We start from the raw sequence: 20,136 nt of genomic DNA, 5'->3' as shown, positions 1-20,136 counted from the left end.
TGTGTGTGAGTGTGTGTGTGTGTGTGTGTGTGTGTGCGAGTGTGTGTGCGAGTGTGTGTGCGAGTGTGTGTGCGTGTGAGTGTGAGTTTGAGTGTGTGTGTGTGTGAGTGTGTGTGTGTGTGTGTGTGAGTGTGTGTGTGAGTGTGTGTGTGTGTGTGATTGTGTGTGTGTGTGTGGATAGTCTCAGTTTAGTGGTCCTGTCTCTTTAGGGACATATTGACCCTGTTTTCACTTGGTTTTAAAATGCCTTCTGGCCGATGGGATCACTGGTGGACAGCGAGACACATGGCCGTTTACACCTGTGTCTACATGCGTCTCCAAAGGGTGTCCTGCTGACCACTTGTGATCAGATTTTGTTACTCTGAAGAAGAAGAAGAAGAAGAAGAAGAAGAAGAAGAAGAAGAAGAAGAAGAAGAAGAAGAAGAAGAAGAAGAAGAAGAAGAAGAAGAAGAAGAAGAAGAAGAAGAAGAAGAAGAAGAAGAAGAAGAGGAAGAAGAAGAGGAAGAAGAAGATTTCCTGTTACGTCCTTGTCGGGGATGCGTCAGCATACAAAAGACATGTGGTCCAATGCGTCCCAGACCACCTCGGCAAGTGGTTTGAGAAACCGGTTCACAGAACTTTGTGGTGGTGGTTCACGCTTGTATTTAGCGCCGTCCACTTGTGAGCCCATTACAAAGAAGGCATTTTAAAAGCAAGTGTGCGCAGGGGGGTCCTCTGGACTGCACCCTGGAGGTGGGGTTATCTGTTCCAGAAGGATCAGCTTCGCTGTCGCCTCAGCCTCTTGCCACGCTCACTGTCACACCGGCACTTGAGTCAACATTGCGCTGGCATTCAAGCATGGCAGCCCTGAGGGGAAAGGAGATGAGGCCACAGCTGGCCTACGCAACATACGAATCCTTCAACACAACAACAACAACAACAACGCAACAATCAAGCAAGGACACACCAGAGCCATTCTCTTATTGTCAAATCACACAGTTTCCTAAGGAGACAAACAATCACTACTTTCAACACCCCCCGCTTTTTTTCTACCCAATTGGACCCGGCCAATCACCCCACTCTCTGAGCCGTCCCGGTCTCTGCTCCACCCCCTCTGCTGATCTGGGGAGGGCTGCAGACTACCTCATGCCTCCTCCATACATGTGGAGTCACCAGCCACTTCTTTTCACCTGACAGTGAGGAGTTTCACCAGGGGGATGTAGCGCGTGGGAGGATCACGCTATTCCCCCCCAGTTCCCCCTCCCCCCGAACAGGTGCCCCGACCGACCAGAGGAGGCGCTAGTGCAGCAACCAGGACACATACCCACATCCGGCTTCCCACCCACAGACACAGCCAATTGTGTCTGTAGGGACACCCGACCAAGCCAGAGGTAACACGGGGATTCGAACCGGTGATCCCCATGTTGGTAGGCAAGGGAACAGACCGCTACACTACCCGGACACCCTTCTTTTCAACATGAACACTCTCTCTATAGATATTATACAACACTCCATTAGCAGCCAGCCTACTGAACAGTCTTCTGCGTGTCTCTGAAATGTCAATGAAATTGTGCAGAAAATTAGAAATCCAAAAATTGTGGTCTTTATATGACATTCAGTGTGGCATTAATAACAACAGTTGTATGTAGTGTTGTTTTTAGCATTTTCTTAGACAGTGTAGCCTATTCTGATGTAGCCCAGTGAGGGTAGAAGCAAACCAGGTAGTCTTAACATTCACAGATTGTCAATCAGTGTCACTTTTCTGCACAAATTTGGCAGCGTTTCAGAGGGACACAGATATATACAGCGATCAGCCACACCATTAAAACCCCTGACAGGTAAGTGAATAACATTGGTTATCTCATTACAGTGGCACCTGTCAAGTGGTGGGGTATATCAGGCAGCAAGTGAACCATCAGTTCTTGAAGTTGACGTGTTGGAAGCAGGAAAAATGGGCAAACGTAAGGCTCTGAGGCAACTTTGACAAGGGCCAAACTGTGATGGCTAGACGACTGGGTCAGAACATCTCCAAAACGACAGGTCTTGTGGTGTGTTCCCGGTATGCAGTGGTCACTACCTACCAAAAGTGGTCCAAGGAAGGACAACTGGTGAACTGATGACAGGGTCCTGGGTGCCCAAGACTCACTGATGCACTTGGGGAGCAAAGGGTAGCCCGTCTGGTCCGATCCCACAGAAGAGCTACTGTGGCTCAGATTGCTGCTGAAAAAGGTAACGCTGGCTATGATAGACCGGTGTCACAACACAGAGTGCATCACACCCTGCTGTGTATGGGGCTGTGTAGCCACAGACCAGTCACAGTGCCCACGATGACCCCTGTCCATCATGCCTATAATGGACATGTGACTGTCAGAACTGGACCATGGAGAAATGGAAGAAGGCAAGCCGGCAGAGGCAGTGTGATGCTCTGGGTAATATTCTGCTGGGAAGTTTTGGGTCCTGGCATTAATGTGGATCTTACTTTGACACATATCACCTACCTAAACATCGTTGCAGACCAAGAACACCCCTTCAAGGCAATGGTATTTAGTCCCCGATGGTAGTGGCCTCTTTCAGCAGGATAATGCGCCCTGCCAAACTGCAACATTTGTTCAAGAATGGTGTGAGGAACATGACAAAGAGTTCAAGGTGTTGCTTTGGCCTCCAGACTCCCCTATCTCGATCTAATCGAGATTCTGTGGGATGTGCTGGAAACACAAGTCCAATCCATGGAGGCCCCACCTCGCAACTGACAGCACTTTTTTGGCTGTTTTGGCAGATATATTACTACTTTGTTTATTGATCCCCATAGGGAAATTCTTCTCTGCATTTCTGCATGTAACCCATCCTAGCTGTGTAGCTAGGAGCACCTGGGGACCAACCCCAGCTCGTCTTGCCATGCCTCGGTCAGGGACACAGACAGGAGTATTAGCCCTGACATGTATGTCTTTTTTGATGGTGGGGGAAACCGGAGCAATGGGGGAAACTGGGGAGAACATGCAAACTCCACACAGAGGATGGCCTGGGATGACCCCCAAGGTTGGACAATCCCGGGGTTCGAACCCAGGACTTTCTTGCTGGGCCACTGTGCCGCCTAATTTTAGCTCACAGCAGCTCAGATCTGTAACAATATTTATGAAAAACTGATAAATCCATGCCAAATAATCCCAAACTAGATCAAATAAATATTCCTTTTTGAGTTAGAAGTGCAGGCTTTGAATCCCCACAACACTAAAGACTAGCTCCAAAGACTTTTCATTTCATCTGGGTGCCTCAGCTATATATATATATATATATATATATATATATATATATATATATATATATATATATATATATATATATATATATATATATATATGCATAATTTTTTCCGGAAACCATCAATGCTGTAGATGAAAGTGCTCAACAAATGAGGAACAGAGTGTCTAAGGAAAAAAGAGGAAAATGCAAAATTGGGCAAACGACCTACAAAGATATAAAATCAGGTGAAACACACTAGTTCTCCATTGTGTAGCTGACCACCCTGTATGAGCACCAGTGAACTTTGGTCCTGTGAGCTTGTCCATCCCTGTTCACTGGGAACAGTATTGTTGAATCATGCCCTTATTTCTAGCTTTCTACAGCAGATCTCCTCTGGGTAAAGTTCGACTGGTGCCCTCCCTCCCTCCCTCATCCCTCTATTTCAGTCCACTTCATCAGAAGAACATGCGGTAACTGGAGTGGGGGGTGGGGAATGAGAGGAGCAGAGGACGAGAATGAGAACAAATTGCTGGGAAACAGAGAGACAACCAAAAGTAGAAGAGAGTGTGGGGGGGGGGGGGTCTAAGGAAAAAGGGGAAAATGCAAAATTGGGCAAACGACCTACAAAGAGAGAGAGAGAAAAGGAGTGAGGGGTAAAAGAGAAGGCAGTCTAGACAGGTAAAGTTGGCCCAACATAAAGTAAGAACAACATAACAGAAAAGGCACATGAGGTCCCCTTATCCCAGCACAGCACAACACAACACAGCACAGCACGATCCCACTCAGAACACATGAGCACTGCAGACACTTACACACTGCCAAGCATAGCTATGTATTTGCATTTCACCTACAGGTTCATTGTACATTTGAAGCAGCGGATACAGATTTACATAAAAGACCAATTAAACGACAAGCTAATTACATCCCCGACTTGTACGATGCAAACCTTTCCGTGCCGGCATATTTTTAGAACGGTCATTTGAGTGCACACAGCTGTGATGAAAACAACCCCTTGTTGTCAAAAGGAATTGAAACCGAGCGCAGAGAACCTGGCGGGGTGGCAGGCTAACACATTTTAGCTCACAGCAACTCAGATCTGTAACTATTATTTATGAAAAACGGATAGATCAGTGCCAAATAATCCAAAACTAGATCAAATAATTATTCCTTTTTGAGTTAGAGCTACAGGCTCTGAAACCCCACAACACTAAAGACAAACTCCAAAAAGACTTGCATCTCATCTGGGAGCCTCAAACTAGTGTCAGTAACCTGAATTATTCCCCCAACCGACAGGCTGCTGTTGATTAAACCCCCAACAATAAAGGTGAAACAGGAATTGTTTCCTAATGGTGCCCATCTCGTTTCTCATATGGCAGTGGATATCTATTTTTGAAATGGCATTGGTGAGTTCTGTTATCTATATTCAACTCCAGTTAATATTTATAGCCCAGTTTCAGAGGGCTTTACAACCAAACAGTAAGGCAAAAGGTAGAAACACTACAACAATGGACGGCATCCTCTGTACTAAGCCCCTTCATTCAGACGAGGAAATACTCCACACAAAATAAAAGCTTTTTACGGAAAAAAAAGGAGAAACCTCAGCAGGAGCAACAGGGGACTGGATGACTGTATTCAGAGTCCCTTGGCTGTATTCATGCCTTTAAGTCTATTCAAAGGAGCGGAACGCCACACTCATTCTGCACTTCTGTATCAGCCAACTGTGTGAATAGGTTTGTCAGATGTCACCTTTAAATATCTCCTTGTCTGTCTCTGGGACGTCTGGCACTGATTGAAATAAACAGTCCACGCTGGATTTCAACATGGGACGGTGCTCTATGTAAGGAAAGGCCTGTCAGAGGAACAGATGCAGAGGGTGGGTATCAGTGGTCTGTGGAGGTATCCGTTTCTTGTCCATGACTTGTCCAGGATCATATCATTATCTACAGATGCATTTGAAATGAGATATAGTCCATTTTGGAAACACATCATCATTCGCTCCTGGATAATGACTGATACACTTTTCTTCTGCAATACGAATGCTTTACAGATAAAAGCTTTTTTCTGTTACAATTTATTTTTTCATTTCCAGATAAGCTACAATGAAATGACATTTTTACATGTTGGATCTTATAAATTTTTGATAAAATAAACAATGAAAAGTTTCCTTTTTTTCCAAAGTGGATGTTTATTTTTGGGTGAATTACACTGTCATACTCATGGTAATGAAAATCCATAGGAAAGTTAAATAATAATGAAAATTATTACTCTGACAGCAGTATTACTGTTCACAACGGCCTACTCTACTTGACATTTCAAACAGGACACACTGAAATGGAGAGCTAGATGCAAACAGCCCAAGTCTTCTTGTCAAAGTGGCAGCATAGAACCTATGACAGCTATGCTAACAAGCAGTTCAGTAAAAAGACATAAGAAATATGAAGAAAAAGCACAATAAAGGTGGAGGTGGGGCAAGGTTCCCTATCAGTGGTGTTGTGCGGAAGGGGTATGGACTCTGAAGGAACAGGTATCAAAGAACATTGATCAGTTCAGAACCATCTCGCAGTTCAGTTTTGAAGGCAAGATATTCTTCAGCATTGTCGTCAGGCTGACTACCTCCTGAGGAACTCCTAAATCAGTCCAGAAAGGATGGATCCTGAAGAAACTGGGGTATCTGGAGCACACAGGGATAATCACACAGCCCATCAGGAAAGCCGGGGAGAACAAGAGGGCCCTGGGCCCTCATGTACAAAGCCTTGCATAGAATTCATACTAAAATGTAGCGTATTCTCACGTTCATTTCACTCTTGATACATCTATACGTGAGCGTGAAAGATGGCGCACACACGTTTTTGTGCATACGCAACATTTGTACATGAGGCCCCAGGTCATGTTGCGGTTGGACCTTATTATGAGGTCCCCACAATTTATGAGGTTTCCCAAAAGCTGGTGGAGGTGGAACGTAACCGACATCACATCCCAGACAATTTTAAGGACGTCATACTGGACTACTTCACCAGGTTCAGTCTGACAGTCTCCTTCAGATGTGCAATGTCCAAGTGGCAGGGGCTCAAGAAGGGAATCAATCAATCAAGCTGCATTCTAAAGAGCGTTTTTCTAGCTGCAACAGCCACTCAAAGCGCTTTACATTTCTGGTCAAATCTCAATTTCAGACACCTGCTATAATAGAACACAAGCCGTTTTCTGTACAATCATCACTGGATGCACCATTTTACTGACCCTTTTTGTGCTTGCCATGAACATGCTGGTGAAGTCTGCCGAGGTCGAGTACAGAGGGCAGCTCACCAAGTCTGGTGATCATCATCTGCCAATCAGGGCCTTCATGGATGACCGTACTTTTACAAAAATATCCGTCCCAGGTAGCAGGTGGATCCTGAAGGGCCTGGAGGTGCTGTTCAGCTAGGTTCGCATAAGCATCAAGCCAGTGAAGTCCAGATCCATGGTGCTGAAGAAAGGAAAGACCGTTGAGAAGTTCTGTTTCACTCTCAGCAGCACGCAGACACTGTCCATCATCAAGAAGCCCGTGAAGAGCCTGAGAAAGGTATTTGACAGTAGCCTAAGGGACGCAGTATCCATCTAAGCAACCAACAAAGAACGGGAAGCCTGATTGGCTGCTGTGGGCAAGTTAGGCCTACCTGGCAAGTACAAAGCTTGGGTATACCAACATGACATCCTCCTACACATTCTCTGGCCCCTCTTCTTCTACAAAGTCCCAATCTCCACAGTTGAGGGCTTCGAGAGGAGGCTCAGCAGGTTCCTATGGAAGTGGCTGGAACTAGCTTGAAGCCTGAGCAACATAAACCTGTACAGTCAGAAAAATCAGGATCAGGAATCAGGAACACTCTATTTGTCATTTCATTTCATGTACTTGCATACACAAAATGAAATGAAATGCCGTTTCCCTCAGCCCACAGCAGTGCAACAAAAAGACAAAAGCACATCCAAAAACTACAAGAACTACAAGAACACATATATCCAAACTAACACATGTATCCAAACTAAACAAAAAGATCATTGTTCAAGGAAATGAACGCCAGCCAGGATGACTGTTGCAACTGCTGGTCTGCATGGGCTAGCAGTTAGCTTAGCTTAGCTTAGCCCGCCCTGCTTCTGCGTCCTATCAAACCGCCCTTGATGTTTCCTCCTCGGGCGCAGCTCCAGGCAGGGGCCGTGATCACTGAGCCCACCGGATGAAGCAGACCAAGCTCTCCCAGCCAATCCAGCGCCAGCTCTCCCAGCCAGACACCCTCGACACACCTCCCCACACTCCACACAACAATATCAAAAACACCACAGTGCCAGGTGAGGCCGCCGCCAGACCGCCCTCGGTGTTATCAGAACTGCTAGTCTGTATGGGCTAGCAGTTAGCTTAGCCTGCCCCGCTTCAGTGTCCTCTCAGACCACCCTTGGTCTTACCTCCTTGGGCGCAGCTCTGGGCAAGGCCATGGTCCCTGGGCCCACAGAACACAGCAGACCAAGCTCTCCCGGCCGATCCAGCGCCAGCTCTCCCAGCCATCAAATGAAGACAAAACTTAGACGCAGACGTGGAAAAAGACACTACATGGACAGTACTGGGTGAGGCCACCACCAATGTGAATTTGTGCCGCAATCTTCCCACACCGGTACTGGGTGAAGCCGCTGCAAATGTGAATTCGCACCGCCATCTTCTCACACATCTTCACAATAAGCTGATTCTTCATGGTTAGTCATACAAGGGAGATGTTGCAAAACCAGAATTCTTCTGACCCAAAGGTCTCCTAGGTTGGCATTGAGATCAGGACACGGTGGAAGTGGAGGGCAATAGAGGCAATGGAGGGGGCTGAGTCCCAGCTCAGACTCATCTAGCTGGTGGCCGCAGTGACTAATAGATGGATTGGTCTTGGTAGCAGCACAACACCATGCAACGACAAAGCACAGGTGATGGACATGAGGGTACTGATGGGCATCAGTCGATGAGCAGCAAACCAGCAGGATGGTTGGAATGTGATAGCAGGGAGCCTGGACAAGATGGCAGCAAGCGGTGGAGTGCAGGGTCTCATGGGCCAAGATTTGGAGGGCTGAGCCCCATTGTATCAAATTCTTGATCCAGGCTGTCTATGATGTTCTACCAAGCCCGTCGAACCTGTTCTGCTGGGGTAAGGTGGAGTCACCAGCATGTACGCTGTGCCTCAATAGAGGAACCATGGAGCATATCCTCAGCTCCTGTTCAAAAGCCCTGGACAAGAGATGCTACTGTTGGTGCCACAACCAAGCCATAAAGGCCATTGTGGACACCATCTGCACCCATTGCAAGCACCGTCATCTAGCAAAGAAGACCATTGCTTTCACCAGGGTTGGAGAGAAGCCAACACCAGCTGCCAGGACCACCTCTGCTGGCTTGCTTGCGACAGAACAAGACTGGGAGCTGAAGGTTTACCTGGGGAAGCAATTTAAGTTCCCAGAGACTGTTACTGTAACAACGCTGAAATCAGACACGGTGCTGCTCTCGGAGGCCTCCAAGCAGACTGTCCTCTCTGAGCTCACCGTCCCATAGGAGGATTGCATTGAGGAGGCCAACAAGAGGAAGAGGGCGACGTATACCGAGCTGGATAAATCGCTGACGATGTGTCCAGGTGCATTACTAGATGTAGCCTAGGGATCTTTGATTGTGTGTTGGTTTGTTATGTTTCAACGCACCAAAAAATGAAGCCCCGAGACCAAGCATACATACCCATATCGGTGTACACACATGTTGATTACGTGTACATATGGGAAACTACGACGATTGGTCAAATTTGCGGAAGAGCTGCAGTGATTGGACAAAATTGCAAGGTCGCGCAGAATTCAAAGGGATTGGCTGAATTTGTGTTAATTGTTGTGAAAGGCACTGACATACTAACAAAACACACTAATTTGTCAGGTGTGTGTGTGTGTGTGTGTGTGTGTGTGTGTGTGTGTGTGTGTGTGTGTGTGTGTGTGTGTGTGTGTGTGTGTGTGTGCATAAGTATCTATCTATATGCAAATAATGCTGTAGTCTATTCAGGACTATAAGCAACAGTACGATATGAGTGTGTATATATTCGACTAGCACTGCTGCAGGTGGTACGGGATTGATAGAGAACAGGCAGTGATGTGGCAGACATTTTGATTTGTCGACTTGGTGGCTTTTGCAGCATAGTTTAATTGATAGTGTCTGCTCACAGTTATTTTGTGAAGGGATACATTCTTTTATACGTTCTTTTTTTGGTCACACACACACACACACACACACACACACACACACACACACACACACACACACACACACACACACACACACACACACACACACACACATTTACCCACATCCACAAATAGTGTATAATCAGCGTCTACAGTTTCCTGTCGAGGGGGAGGCAGAGTTTAAGTGATGATCTTTCACATAAAGCTTGTGGCCTTTATGAGCGCTTTTGTTTGTGCATTTCTGTAATTGTTTGTGTGTGTGTGTGTGTGTGTGTGTGTGTCCGTGTGTGAGTGTCGGTGTGTTTCTGTTTGTGAATGCATGTTTGCGCGTGTTTGTCAGTGTGTACCCGGCAATTACCACGTCTATTGTGTGTGGCTGTCAAACCAGCAAGCGTAAGGAGCAGAGGCTCGATTGCAGTGTGGGAAGAGGGAGCCCAGCAGCTCATAGTTCAGAGACAACATTATATTTTCACAGCTCTTTATACTTGTTCTCTGACTTGACAATAGCATTTACATTTTGCAGCCACACACTCCCATGGGAAGATATGTGCTACCTTAAAATGACAATAACGGGATTAAGTTTGAAGGACTGTTCTTCGCTTAGATGCTGAATCATAATCTTACAAGTACATTTTTTTAGACAGCAGGAATTTGACTTAGTGAGAGAGATACGCTTAACAGAATTGTAAGGATACATGGTGTCGTCCATTGTGGTTTACTGTATCTACCTGTTTTTCACTGTGTGACTGTACAGCCGCATTACTGCTGATGGACGTTGTACCGGACCGTTGTGGTGAAGAGGGAGCTGAGCCGGAAGGCAAAGCTCTCAATTTAGCAGTCAGTCTTCATTCCAACCCTCACCTATGGTCATGAGCTCTGGGTAGTGACTGAAAGGGTGAGATCGTGGATACAAGCGGCTGAAATGAGTTTCCTCCGTAGGGTGTCTGGGCTCAGCCTTAGAGATAGGGTGAGGAGTTCGGACACCCGGAGGGAGCTCGGAGTAGAGCCGCTGCTCCTTCGTGTTGAAAGGAGCCAGTTGAGGTGGTTCGGGCATCTGATTAGGACGCCTCCTGGGCGCCTTCCTTTGGAGGTTTTCCAGGGACGGCCGACTGGGAGGAGAGCCCGGGGTAGACCCAGAACTCGCTGGAGGGACTACATGTCCAACCTGGCCTGGGAACGTCTTGGGATCCCTCAGGAGGAGCTGGAGGGCGTTGCTGGGGAGAGGGACGTCTGGAGTGCCCTACTTAGCTTGCTGCCACCGTGACCCGACCCCGGAGAAGGAGATGAAGATGAATGAATGAATGAATGAATGAATGAGGACGTAGAGCCTTCTGAGACTGTAACCGTTATTTAGGGCTATACAAATAAACCTGACTTGATTCGACTTGAACTGCAAAATGTACCCAGATAATATATAGATTGCAACTAAAGCAGATTGGATAAAATCAAACCAATAAAAGCGGCAGTATTTGCTGACAGCCAGCAGTACAGTAATGATGGTCATGATGGTGCAGTCACCTATGGGAAATAGGGAATAGAAGAGGGTTGGGGGGAGCTGAAAGAGACAGAGAGAGGGAGAGAGGAGAGAGAGAAAGAGAGAGAGAGGAATGGCCCAGAAAGAAGTAAAAAGAAAACATTTGACCTTGAGCTTGTTTGCTTGTTTAGATGCACTTATGACCTCTGATGACTAGTAGTTCTCCTCATTTCCTACATTAAATTCACTTATTGTAAGTCGCTTTGGATAAACGCATCGGCTAAATGACTGTAATGTAATGTAATGTTTTTCAGTTCTAATTGTCTTGAACTGCTTTTCAGAAGACAAAGCTTCGGATGAGGTGGTGTCCGATGAGACCTTGCCCATGTTTTCTGGATCACCACCCTCTCCTGGATCACCACCTTGCTGTGGTGGAGAAGCTTGCTGGGTACCAATGATCCCAAGAGCTATGCCGTCTGGAGCTCGGCTCCTGGTAGGGTCACCCAAGGCGGCTTTTGAAGGGGGAGATTCCAGATGAAGCGCGATCCAACAAAAACCTCAATGGCGGAACTGCTGGAGGTGTCTCCAGGTCAGAACAGCAGTGAAGGCGGATGAAGGCTACAACAGAGGGTGGTTCCCAATCGTCTTGGTTCTCCATGCCATTGCCCTCTGGCCGCACCCCCTGCCAAGGACCGTGTGGTGGGTGCAGACGCATCAGCCACTCTGCGTAAAAAGCTGTCATGTGCAGGCGTCCTCCCATTATGCGGCTCCAGGATCGGCCAAATAGTGCACCCGCTAATTGAAGAGAGGAGGAGGACAACAGCTGTCTAAGTGTAAACCAGTGGTGATTCCGTATGTGGAGGGACTGTCAAAACAGTTGTGACACATATTTTCCAAATACCGCATCTCAGTTGCTTTCAAATCCCAAAACACGCTGCGCCAGAAGTTGGTTCACCCCAGTGATTGGGTCCCCCTAAACAAACAGAACAATATAGTGTACGCTGGTCAGTGTCAGGAGGATTGCCGTGAAACTAAACAGACGCTGGCCAAGAGGATGGCACAACACAAAAGAGATAACACGTCAGGCCAGGACTCCACAGTCTACACCATCTATAGGCCAGTGGTCACTCTTTCAAGGATGAGGATGTGCACATCCTTGATAGGGAGGAACGCTGATTTGAATGGGGAGTCAAAGAGGCCATTTATAGGCGATTTACCATTGGAAGAACTACACGAACTCCCAGGCTGGCACGAACTACAAGTGGAACTACCTCATAGTTGGCCCTCTCGAGTGTCGAGTTTCCATAGCGATGTAGGAACCACCGGGCTCATGAGTTGAAGTCAACATTTTGCGACAGGTTCACCACGACGTAATTACCATTTGTTGGATTTTTGATCTGAGCCACTTTTGTTGTGGTCCTTCAGACGCTTGTAGTCCTGCTTTAGCTTTTTTATTTTCTCCTGGCACTGCTTGGCTGTGTGATGTAGCCCGAGCCCATCTAGGGGGCAAGAAATGTCGAGGTAAATCTTCTCATTTCTCCCCGAGGACTTGAACCCCCGCTGAACCTCATCCGTGGAATAGTAAGCCAACAAAGCCTGCACCTCCTCGCCTGTCCATTTTTTGGCTGATTTCTCCATTTCGCTTGATCAAAATTCTCTAGTGCTTGCTACCACACAGGTTGGTTGCTGGCTTATAAAAATGGCGCTTGTTGAACACCGAAGTAGTAGGCTGGTTGCTTCCGACATTCAACCAATCAGCGTCGAGCCCCGCCCAGCAGGTTTTCAGGGCCGCTCAGAGGTACCTACCCCAGAGTAGGGACTATAGACATTCCTGTAGAAGTCCCAGTAAGAGTTCCGGCCATGAGCAAAGCTGCCGGCCCCCTAAAAGGTTCAGTTAGTCCCGCTGGTGGAAAATGACATAATGTGAAGAGGGAAGGACCATCCCTGAACTGGCGGGGGGGGGGGGCTAAGAGTACATCTGTCACCATCTTACAATGCTGTGATTGCAAACGTTCCCAAATCCTCTCTGAATAGTACACATGGCCTTTCTAACTCTAGTTAATGGTCACAGCAATTTGCATATGAAACCGAGCATTGGTTTCGGTTGTTATGCCACTGTATTGTTTATAAGGGTGGGGACACCTGCAGCCAGTTGAGACTGAAGAGGTCACTTAGGGCCCTTTCACACTTATGTTGTTTAGTCCGGACTTTCAGACTTTCCAGAAAAGTCCGAACCAGATTGCCAGGTGTGAAACCTCTTGGACCAGCGTACAGGGATCAAAGACTCGGTCTTTGGTCCAAGCTCAGGAGGTAGTCTCGGTTCAGACCAAGGTTCATGAATGTCTAATGTGAAATCAAAGGTTCGGACTTTCGGATCAATCACAGGAAGTGATAAAACAAACACAAACAGTAACACCTAGCAACAGCGAGCGCGCCTGGCAACAGCGAGCGCACCTGGCAACAATGAGCCAAAAGTTCAAGTCAAGGTCCGCTGGTATGAAAGCAAAAGTCCTGAACCTAGTGACTATAAAATAACAGAGGTGAAAGCACCAGAACCAGACTCTGGTTCAGACCTTGGTTTGGACTTTCAAGTGTGAAAGGGACCTTAGATGATGATGAAGCGTATCTCTAAATAAACGTTGTATCCAGATGAACTGATTCAACTTTCTTTCTTCGATCTTCTTACCTGGATTATTGAGCATGCTTAGACATTTGCAGCATAGTGTTGACAGCATCCTCCAACAGAAAATCAAGATACAAACTGTTGTACTTGTTTGAAAAGACACTTGAGCCTGTAGCATGACTTTTAACACAACTTGTAACACAAATGCACAAATGTGTACTCCAGTCTGTAGTTGAAGTGAATAATTCATGAGAACTCTTTTGTGCATTTGCTTTTAAAGTTTAAAAGTCACACACTTTGTGATACAATTGCTCACCTTGTTATACAGGTACAACTAATTTTGGCAGTAATTTATGCCCATACCATTTGGTTAGTGTCGTTCCTCAGGGAGGATGGGGAGGCAGAACTGGCCCATCCTGGGCCGGTGTTTTCCAGGTTTTCTGTGCTGAAGCAAATGTCAGGTAGAAGATCACAGGTTCACCTCCAACCTTCAAATCCAAAGTAGACCATGTTGGTAAGCTGAGTCTTGGAGCGCTGGGATTTCTTCTTGCTGTAGTTACCAGTGTCAACTCTGTAGATGAATCACTGCCTGAAAACTGGTTTTATGCCCTGATGGGTATCTCTGATTCAGTTTTCCATTCTGTACTTGGCCATGTGCGTAGAGATTCTTATCCCCACTCTTACTGGCTCCCTCGTTTGCCTGATGAAACTTTCTGTCTGATAATACATAGGAGTCCTCTCCTTGGAAGGCGACTCCAATTTTAATCAACCAAGACAAGATAAATAAACAAAACCAAACATAACGGGTAGAGGAGCAGCACACCGCGGTGCCCATCTAGTGCACCATCTTAATATGAGTTAATAAAATAGACCTATGCACCGTTATTAAAGTCCTCGTTGTTGCTGTCACTGTTGCGTTTGTTGTTGTCACAGTGATCGCTGCCATATTCACTGTTGTGATCAGCAAGGTTGAGTATTTTGTTGTCGTTAAGATACCATTGTCATTATTGATTTCATAATGGCCATCAATGCCACTGTGGAAGAGATAACCCTTGTTATCACTACTGTTGTCATCTGTCATCATGTAAAATCCTCCCTGTCATTATTATAGCTACTGCGATTGCTGTTGTGATCGGCAGCATCTCTGTAATTATGTATGCCGCTACAAACGCATTTGATCCAGTGCTAACTGGCCAGTACAGGGTGCTGGGGCCCCGCCCCCTTCAAATAACAAGAGATGGAAATCTACTTAACCATGTTAAATATAATGTAGGTGTATGATGCAAATAATTATGAAATAAAATTGTTTTCAGTCTGTCAGCAGCATTAAATACTGGTTCAAATGGTATTTGGTTGATTTCTGTCTGAATACATATACTTCCTGTCTGAATACATATACTTCCTGTCTGAATACATATACTTCCTGGGTGAGGGGCACCGGCCAAACGATACTTTATGTAAGCCCTCAAACTTGTGGCAAGCAAGTGACCTGAGGCTGCTGTCTGACTGGTTTCTTCAGATTTTCCAGACACTCCCACCTTTATTGGCAGCGAATTGGTATTGTTTTAATGCTGTTTGATCTAATGTGGCTGTCAATCATGTTCACACCCACCACGACGCCTCGTCTCCACTGTCAATCATGCACCGTCTACGAACCCTGATAAAATCTGCAGGCTACATTGTCCTTCTTGATAACTCTGACTGTGGGGACATTAAAGCAGCTGTCAGGTGTGCTGGGCCAAGCTAAACTGCCCCCCCCCCCAAAACATTTTTAGCACCAGCCGCCACTGGTCTGATCTTTAAAAACATTGTCATTGATGTTTTCCCCTGCTAACTGCACTGAGCGACCGATAGCGGAGAGACCCCAGCAGGTTAATGCTGATAGCAGCTTCCCCCTGAGACAGCTGTACCCCCCGTCTCCAATGAGGCCTCTCATCTCCCCGGGGAGTGAGCTCAGTGCAGCATCTGGCTCCTCAGCCTGTCACGTGATGTTGCCGGCACCGTACTTTCCACTGTCATCCCGCACACAAGTGTTTGCCAGCGGTGCTCCCTTGTATCACCGGTTCGTTTCAGGGCGACGTGTGCGTGTGTGTGTGTGTGTGTGTGTTTTGCACGTGCACGTACGTGCATGGTGGAGGTCCCCCTGGCAAAACGCGGTGCTGTCATCGAGGTGATGGCTGTTGTTTTGTCATGTGAAGCATGCATGCAAACGTTATGAGCAAGTGGCGGTTTTCAAGGTTTGCATTTTGAGTAAAAGATGCCAAATAACCGGTTTGTCACATGAGCGTTGCAGTATTTGCTTAAGAGTTAGATGTGCAAACAGCAACATGTCATACTTGTGATATGACGAGTGCAATATTTTAGCCGGGTACAACAGGTGCTGCTTTGATGAAATTCCACTTTTGAGGAACCTGAAAAAAGAAACTCAGATGACAGGGAGAGAGAGAGAGATGGCCGAGCATCTACTGAACGTCCCCAACCACCCACCCACAGGGTGAATTCATTTGCCCGTCTCACATTCTTCCAAATGCATATGTATGTTACATTCATTTGTGCAGGCTACATCTTGTCCTTACCGGGAACTACACGAGTTATCAAAATCAGTGGAGCAGGTGGAGTCCTGCACGTCTGTACCTGACTGATGTTACCACGTTCGGTTCCATAAGACTGTAGCTGTTATTATACCATTATTGCTCATTTCTAAACCAACAAAGGGAGAACAAATCCTTTACAAACTCCGGCATTGGGCGTCCGGGTGGTGTGGAGGTCTATTCCGGTGCCTACCAACATGGGGATCGCCGGTTCAAATCCCCGTGTTACCTCCAGCTTGGTCGAGTGTCCCTACAGACACAATTGGCTGTATCTGCGGATGGGAAGCCAGATGTGGGCATGTGTCCTGGTCGCTGCACTAGCGCCTCCTCTGGTTAATTGGGGCGCCCATTCGGGGGGGGGGGGAATAGCATGATCCTTCTACGTGCTACATCCCCCTGGCGAAACTCCTCACTGTCAGGTGAAAAGAAGCAGCTGGCGACTCCACATGTATTGGAGGAGGCAAGAGACTTTGGGGTTTTTTATTTTCCCACTTTTTCTCCCCAGCTGTACTTGGCCAATTACCCCACTCTTCCGAGCCGTCCCGGTCTCTGCTCCACCCCCTCTGCCGATCCGGGGGAGAGCTGCAGACTACCACATGTCTCTTCCGATACATGTGGAGTCACCAGCCACTCCTTTTCACCTGACAGTGAGGAGTTTCACCAGGGGGATGTAGCGTGTGGGAGGATCACGCTATTCCCCCCAGTCCCCCCCCCCCCCTGAACAGGCGTCCGGACCGACCAGAGGAGGCGCTAGTGCAGTGACCAGGACACATACCCACCTCCGGCTTCCAACCTGCAGACACGGCCAATTGTGTCTGTAGGGACGCCCGACCAAGCCGGAAGTAACACGGGGATTCAAACCGGCGATCCCTGTGTTGATAGGCAATAGAATAGACCGCCACACCACCTTGGCAAACGACTCTTGTGTTGTGCAACTTACCCGCCTACTTTACATCTGTGCTTCCTATCAGCGGTTGCGTCCACTCCTGCTCCTATATGACCGGCCATAGCTACCTTTCCACAACAGGCCACACTTGTTTTGGTCCTTCTATTTATCCATCCCTTCCATCTTTATTTCGCTCTCTCTCTCCATCTTTCTCTGTTGCACCCTCCGTCACTCACTCACACCCTTCATTATTCTCCACTCCTGTCTCCACCCGTTCCCCCAGTACGCTAAAATCCTCCATCCAATCGTTTGCTCACTAACCCCTCCATCATCTCACCGTTCTATTCTTTCCTCCCCACCATAAAACTTCCATCTTTCTCTCACTCGCTCTCCCATCTGTTCTCTCACCTCCACCCCACACTCCTGCACCCCCCCTCAGCTTGCTAGCCAAGCTGCTGACGTCTGCAGTAGTGATGAGGCACGGCCAAGAGCTGTCTTAAATCACACTGACTTCTAATGAAACACGCACGTGCACAGAAACACACGTGAGCGTGTAAACACCCACGCACACAACAGCGTGGGTACTTTGTTGTGCACACAAAGGCAGTGAAATTACAGTGCAAACAGACAAACCCGGGGACAAAGTCTCACTTTTCCATGCTTTGACTCCTCTAGCCTCTGCTGTGCGCTCGCTGGTGGAGAACACAGCGCAGTGAGGAAAGCAGGCACATGGCGTGTCTGACGGCTCGCTGCTTAATTTCTGATGAAGGCCGGTCTTCCTGAGTACCATGGATACCAGCTGTGCTGAGCTCGTTCTGCAACGTGACCTGCTTCATCCTCCAGCGTACTCTAAGGTCTTCCTGAGCGCCATGGATACCAGCTGTGCTGAGCTCGCTCTGCAACGTGACCTGCTTCATCCTCCAGCGTACTCTAAGGTCTTCCTGAGCTCCATGGATACCAGCTGTGCTGAGCTCGCTCTGCAACGTGACCTGCTTCATCCTCCAGCGTACTCTAAGGTCTTCCTGAGCACCATGGATACCAGCTGTGCTGAGCTCGTTCTGCAACGTGACCTGCTTCATCCTCCAGCGTACTCTAAGGTCTTCCTGAGTACCATGGATACCAGCTGTGCTGAGCTCGCTCTGCAACGTGACCTGCTTCATCCTCCAGCGTACTCTAAGGTCTTCCTGAGTACCATGGATACCAGCTGTGCTGAGCTCGCTCTGCAACGTGACCTGCTTCATCCTCCAGCGTACTCTAAGGTCTTCCTGAGCACCATGGATACCAGCTGTGCTGAGCTCGTTCTGCAACGTGACCTGCTTCATCCTCCAGCGTACTCTAAGGTCTTCCTGAGTACCATGGATACCAGCTGTGCTGAGCTCGCTCTGCAACGTGACCTGCTTCATCCTCCAGCGTACTCTAAGGTCTTCCTGAGTACCATGGATACCAGCTGTGCTGAGCTCGCTCTGCAGCGTGACCTGCTTCATCCTCCAGCGTACTCTAAGGTCTTCCTGAGTACCATGGATACCAGCTGTGCTGAGCTCGCTCTGCAACGTGACCTGCTTCATCCTCCAGCGTACTCGAAGGTCTCCCAGAGCACCATGGATACCAGCTGTGCTGAGCTCGCTCTGCAACGTGACCTGCTTCATCCTCCAGCATACTCTAAGGTGTCCCAGAGCACCATGGATACCAGCTGTGCTGAGCTCGCTCTGCAACGTGACCTGCTTCATCCTCCAGCACATTCTAAGGTCTTCCTGAGTACCATGGATACCAGCTGTGCTGAGATCGCTCTGCAACGTGACCTGCTTCATCCTCCAGCACACTCTAAGGTCTCCCAGAGCACCATGGATACCAGCTGTGCTGAGATCGCTCTGCAACGTGACCTGCTTCATCCTCCAGCACACTCTAAGGTCTCCCAGAGCACCATGGATACCAGCTGTGCTGAGATCGCTCTGCAACGTGACCTGCTTCATCCTCCAGCAAACTCTAAGGTCTTCCTGAGCGCCATGGATACCAGCTGTGCTGAGCTCGCTCTGCAACGTGACCTGCTTCATCCTTCAGCGTACTCGAAGGTCTCCCAGAGCACCATGGATACCAGCTGTGCTGAGCTCGCTCTGCAACGTGACCTGCTTCATCCTCCAGCACACTCTAAAGTCTTCCTGAGCGCCATGGATACCAGCTGTGCTGAGCTCGCTCTGCAACTAACCTGCTTCATCCTCCAGCGTACTCTAAGGTCTCCGAGAGCACCATGGATACCAGCTGTGCTGAGCTCGCTCTGCAACGTGACCTGCTTCATCCTCCAGCGTACTCTAAGGTCTCCCAGAGCACCATGGATACCAGCTGTGCTGAGCTCGTTCTGCAACGTGACCTGCTTCATCCTCCAGCACACTCTAAGGTCTCCCAGAGCACCATGGATACCAGCTGTGCTGAGCTCACTCTGCAACGTGACCTGCTTCATCCTCCAGCGTACTCTAAGGTCTTCCTGAGTACCATGGATACCAGCTGTGCTGAGCTCGCTCTGCAACGTGACCTGCTTCATCCTCCAGCGTACTCTAAGGTCTCCCAGAGCACCATGGATACCAGCTGTGCTGAGCTCGCTCTGCAACGTGACCTGCTTCATCCTCCAGCGTACTCTAAGGTCTTCCTGAGCGCCATGGATACCAGCTGTGCTGAGCTCGCTCTGCAACGTGACCTGCTTCATCCTCCAGCGTACTCTAAGGTCTCCCAGAGCACCATGGATACCAGCTGTGCTGAGCTCGCTCTGCAACGTGACCTGCTTCATCCTCCAGCGTACTCGAAGGTCTCCCAGAGCACCATGGATACCAGCTGTGCTGAGCTCGCTCTGCAACGTGACCTGCTTCATCCTCCAGCATACTCTAAGGTCTCCCAGAGCACCATGGATACCAGCTGTGCTGACCTCGCTCTGCAACGTGACCTGCTTCATCCTCCAGCACATTCTAAGGTCTTCCTGAGTACCATGGATACCAGCTGTGCTGAGCTCGCTCTGCAACGTGACCTGCTTCATCCTTCAGCGTACTCGAAGGTCTCCCAGAGCACCATGGATACCAGCTCTGCTGAGCTCGCTCTGCAACGTGACCTGCTTCATCCTCCAGCACACTCTAAGGTC

This window comes from Lampris incognitus, chromosome 10 (assembly GCF_029633865.1).
Source record: "Lampris incognitus isolate fLamInc1 chromosome 10, fLamInc1.hap2, whole genome shotgun sequence".
Classification (NCBI taxonomy): domain Eukaryota; kingdom Metazoa; phylum Chordata; class Actinopteri; order Lampriformes; family Lampridae; genus Lampris; species Lampris incognitus.
Note: the sequence above shows the minus strand (reverse complement) of the source record.